This window comes from Pinus tabuliformis, chromosome 6, assembly GCF_031772625.1.
Source record: "Pinus tabuliformis cultivar Carrire ecotype Pingquan chromosome 6, CPIR1, whole genome shotgun sequence".
Lineage (NCBI taxonomy): Eukaryota > Viridiplantae > Streptophyta > Pinopsida > Pinales > Pinaceae > Pinus > Pinus tabuliformis.
Window position 1 is genome coordinate 1,594,381,454 of NC_142292.1, and position 6,069 is coordinate 1,594,387,522.

Consider the following 6,069-nt stretch of genomic DNA (forward strand, 5'->3'; position numbering starts at 1 on the left):
CGATAGTTGCAACACATAAGGGAAGATAACATGTACAACATTGAGCGAATGAGTCCGCGTGACTGCAATAGTTGTTATAACAAGTTTTGTGTGAAAGGTCTGTCCAATGTATGGGGAGGTAGCCAACATGGGCGAGACAACGTTAACAACATATACAACACAATTTCATATAACAACAAGTGAACGAGTTCAAGTGTTAAACATAGGTTAAAGCAACATGCATTACAAAATTTCAAGATTAGTCTTACGAAAGTTACAATACACATGTGAAAACATGTTGACATGTTAGCAGGATTTTGAAATAAGTGAAAGTTCCAAGACACATTGTTACACCATACATCAGTAACCCCATGGGCGGGGCATTGGAGCCACTAATTACTCCTCAAAGAAAATATTATAGACTCTAAAGGATATGTGGGAGGAGCTGAGGTGAAAAGTCTCTTGCATGTACAAATGATAAGGTATTTATATCCAAGGGGGAAACTGACCCTTGTGGCTATTTGACCACCTTCATGACTATTTGACTTCCATGAATTTTCAGCTTTACCTGACTCTTCATACAACAAGTGGGTCTTTTGGACTTCCACGTTACATTACATTGATTAATAGTGTGGCCCACAGTAGAGATGTGGACAACATGACTCATGAAAAGACTCAACATGACAGTGCTAGTATATTCTTGTGGTTGTTGGTGTGCATGTTGAGATGCAGTGTTGCTGGTGATGGATGTCCTCACGGTGTGTCATAGCTTCACCTCCACATGGCAACATGCACTCTATCTTCGATGGTCATTGGTTCCCTTGATGTTGCATTCACATGTTTCTCCTTTCTTGTATATTGGAAGGCTTAACAGGTTCATTCGTTCGCAAAAAGTGCATGTTTGTCCATCCATCCTCTAGTGAACACATATTTCATGTTTGCTCATCCGTCCATTCACGAACACATATTTGCATGATCATATGTTCGCGAGCACATCTCTTCGCTTGCATTGTTTTTTCGTCCATTGGCAAACATGTCCTTCTGCATGTGCTCCCTTCGTTCATCTCATCTGTCGTCATTCCATGTTTATTTGTGTACCTATATCTACAGTCACTCATCACAAGATGAAATAAAATCCAAAAACCTCCTAGTCTACCATGATGCATGATCATTTCCGGATGTAGGTGACCAGGAGAGGAGGTAGGGTTGCAAGCTGGGATGGAGGCTCTGGGCACTGTTGATGAAAACTATGTAGCAGTCACTGGGTGATGGAGATGGGCAATCTGGATTGATAGTGAATGTCTGCGGGGTCTGGCTCAGCTGGAGGACAAAACTGCGTAGTTTTTGTGAGGAACAAGCTAGGCCATCAAAATGCCTGGTAGATAAACAATGCTCAGTTTTTGGAAGGAGGGGGAAGTAGGAGCCTGGCAGCCAAAACTGTGCAATTCCTAGAGGGGACAAGCAACTGGCTGTCAGGACACTGGCAGAAAAAACTACACAATTCTTGAGGGGAACTGGTAGTCAACTATTGAGTCACTAGAATCAAAACTTTGCAATTCCTGGAAGGAACTAGTAGTCATCTACTAGGTCACTGGCAGCAAAAACTGTGCAATTCCTGGAGGGAACTGGTAGTCGGCTGCTGGAGCTTGGCAGCAAATATTGCCCAATTTCTAGAGGGAAATCGTAGTCGGCTATTGAGAGCCATTGGTGGGAAAAACTATGTTGATGTTGGGAGGTTGGCCTGCTGATCACCCCTTCATAGTTTCTAAGCTGAGCAGACTATTGGGCAATAGAGGACTTTCTCATGAAAACTAAGCAATTTTTCTTGGTGAGAAGTTGGTCGACTATCAAGAGCGCTGGCTGGAAAAACTGCGCAATTTTCTGAGGGAGATAGGGATGGGCATTGTGTGTCCGTCCGGCCTGTCTACGCAATTTTCTTAGTCAACAAAGCAGGCAAGGTATGCAACATCTATGCAATTTTTTAGGGGAGTCAATGCCGGGGTGGCTGTTAGGTCAAACTCTTTGGTTGACCAGCATGAAGGTTGATTGGTTTTCTTGGGGGCAACACAACTTGAAATATCTTGATTGGTGGTTCTATGTTGTTCTGGGTGACAGTCGATCAAGTCGATGGTGGGATGATGGTCTAGCTTTCAGAGGGGAGTCCGGTCGTCACTACTTTATAAAAATGAATAAGTGTGTGAATGAGTGAAAAGATGCATATGTGATCTTGTAAACACACACTTACATGACTTGATGATGAGACGCCTTAAACCATCTAGACACACATGCTCAATGTGACTTACCGACGATGTGAGAGACAAGCACGACACTTGTGATTGATCATTGGTCGATCGTGACAATGCTTGCGTGATAGTGTATGTGACTTCATGTGTGAGTGTGACAGACGTTTTCATAGCGAACACAACATGTACACACAAAGCCAAGACCTTGAGCATGACCAAAACATGGTCGCAAGCATGACATTGACATGAACATGTAAAAGATTGGGTGAAATGATCAAGCAAGGTGGGTGCGAAGACTCACACAAGCTCATGGAGTGAACCTTAGTGTGTGCAGTCATCAAGTGAAACTCTCAAAGGAGGCTCCAAAATTGGGTGCAGGCCAAAATTTTCGAGGGTGGTTGTAGCTGCTACAACACTTGGCAACACATTGGTAGAACTCTAGCTTCTATGTTTTGGTTCATTGATAGCATAAGGCCTTGGTTTTCAGGGAGTATTGAATCCCTATGTGGGTTACTTCAGCTTCCCCACTTACCCCATGGACATACATGGTTCACCTTTTTCCCACTCAATCAAACACAACCAAAATTTCAGCTTGATCACAATGTTTTGAATTCGAGAAGGGTAGTTTAGCTCATGAGCTGAAGATTTTCAGGGTATAAGTTTTCATCTCTAGTGTTGCTCTACTGCCAGCAGGCCTAAACAGTACCTCGATGGAGTCACACAGGAACACACACATTTCTCCACTACCAACGAGCTTGGTCAGTACCCCGGTGGAGTTGCATGCTTCACCTCTCTGTGCAGGAATTCTTTCTTGTCTTTTTCCTTTGTATTTTTCAAGAGGATTGTGCATAGGCACTTATTTCTTTTTGGGGCGGAAGAGGGATCCCGAATTATTGAGATCAGAAGAGGTTGTTCCTTCAGAGAAGCATGTAATACATCTGACATATGTTTTCTCATTTAGATTTTCCCCTTATCTGTTTCTACTAGTTGTATGAGCTTAAACACAGAGAGTGGAAGGCTGAGTACAGGCATGGAGTTTCCTGGTGGGGACACAAGTTCATGGCTGGACCAGAACTTCCCTTGTAGACGGCTTATATTTTCCGTCAAGACTTCATCAGCCAAAGGTTATAACCAAGCACAAAGAAGATAGACACAAGACTCTCCAGGTGCTACAATATTACAAGTCTCTTCAAATCTTAGCCACATACTCTATTCAAAAGCCAGAATGTAGTTATTGGAAGCACTTATTTCCAGAAAAAAAAATAGTAAGGTATCGAGCAAACAAAACAAACGTAAACAAAAATAGTAAGCAAAACAAACCAAATAAAAACAAATATGGTAAGCAAGGAAAATAAGATGAAAACAACAAGCACCAAGCAGACTATGCACATGGCATAGGGCGCAGCCCAACCTACTAGAACTAGTGCTTGAGATCTTGCTTGTTGATAGGAAGGTTGTCAATCTTCTCGTCAAGTGATTGCAGATGATACGTGTGTGGGCCAAGCTTCTCATGGACTGTGTATGGACCAATCCACATGGACTGGAACTTCGTATGTTTTCCTTTGTCTTCATGGGACTTATCCCATTTCAGAACCAAGTCACCAACACCAAATTTAGCTTTCCCTGTAGACTTCTTATCAAACCATCTCTTGATACGGTTCTGGTGGAGTGTGATTTTTTCTTTTTCTTTCATCCTTTCTTCCTAAAGCTTATGGAGAGAATCCATCCTACGCTGAACTAGTTGGAAAGGCTTTCCTTGGGATTCTTGGGAAAGCTGAAGCACAGGAAAGTAGATATTGGGTGGAAGGATGGCTTCTTTATGATAGGCTAGGAAGTACGGTGAGGTATTCACAGAGGATTTGGGTGTTACACAGTCAGCCCATAATGAATTTGTTAGGGTGATATGCTAGTTGCGTTGGTTAGAGAAAATGGTCTTTTTATTATGCGGATGAGGTTTTTATTCGTGGATTCTGTGAGACCATTTCCTTGCGGGTAATAGCTAGATGAATGTTTTTGCACATTATTGTTGGAAATAATACTGAGGGGGGAGTGAATCAATATTATCAAATCAATATAACTTTTTCATTTCCATATTTAGATATATATACGCTACTTTAGTTAAGTCAAACTGTGTGTATACGCAACTGTGTCTAAAACAACTAGCGTATATCCAGTAAACTTATGATTCAATTAATCGATTAAATTGTTGATCTTTAGTTAGTGCATCAGAACTTTATTAGCCATATGAATAGTAAACAAGAGCAGTATAACAGAACAGATCATCACACACAAGAAGCACACATGAACACCATGATGTAAGGTGGAAACCCAATGTGGGTAAAAACCACTTGTTGCAACTCGTATCAATCTTCTTTTTAATAAGAAACTTCTTTTTACAATATTTCTATACTGGTGTAGTCTCATACCAGTACACAGGCTTCTACCCGCAGAAGGCTACAACCTTCTCTCATTCTCCGGCTTCTCCTGGAAGGGAGCTACAACCCCCTTATCTCTTGTACTAGCCAATCCTTTTATTAGTATGTAGGTGCTGGCCTACTGAATGCTCCAACCTTTACTCATTTTCTAGCTACTACTGGAAGGGAGCTACCGCCTCCTTAGCTCTTGTACTAGTATGTAGGTGCCGACCTACAGAAGGCTACAACCTTCTCTCTCTTCCTCCAGGTACCACGTTTCATAAATTTTCAGACTGGATACTCATGGAACACAACATCATAATCTGAAGGCCACGTTTCATCCAATTTTCATACTGGACCCATTAATATCCTTAAAGCACACAATCAATCAAAACTAACATCATCAATCTCTGAATCACCCAATACTGAATCATTGAAACCCTGTCAACAAAATGTAGTCACCAGAACACAGAGCAGAACACAAAACTCTGCAACAATATTCAAAACCAACTGTATCATCAGAAATCATGCATCAGAGTGCATATGCTACTTGGAAGAGCGAAACTAGCGTGTATATGCAACTTCACCAAAGCGAACCAGCGTATATGTCATTAATTACTTACTTATAACTCTGCTGCACTTCCTGACTTCAGATATGCCCAGATCATTACATATACAAGGATAATACATAAGTTAGCAACCAGATCAAGTCCATCAGATCACATAAATATAAGTCATTATGATCCTAATCCATTATAGGTCTCATCCATTAACACTGAAGCTAAACACAATCAACCAAACTGAATATGCAGAATGCTGACACCAGTAAACAGTCATCAAAACTCATCAACAACCAAAACCACCCGTAACTTCAAACATCACAGCTCATATGGTGTACGCTACGTAGATGTATCTAACCTGTGTATGTACGCGCTTTTATCATAGTCAACTAGCGTATACATCTGCAAATATTCATTCGTGATTTGCAGCTATTCCAAACTTGAGTTATACTCATATCATAACATTTACAGAACATTACATGCGTCAATATACAGATCTAGACTTAACAAGATCAAACCGTATAGAGATGATTCATTCCAAGCCATTAGATCCCGACTTATCCTTAGATCTTATTCTCCATCAACCGCTGAGATTCCTCCTTAGCTCAGATCTAGCAAAGCATCTTGAACCCATAACCTGCATACTGGATCATCATACTTCATCAGATATTCAAGACTTTCTCACTTCTTTGCCTATTGATATTCTTCTCCTTTTATAGTCTTGTCCTTACTCAATACCATGGTCCAAAACCATTGAGAACCAATACTAGGGACCCAATACCTGGTTTCAACACTTCGGACGCAATACCAAGGACCAAAACCATAGGTCTAAATACCACGGACCCAAAAATAAGCTTTCCCACATGTATGTGC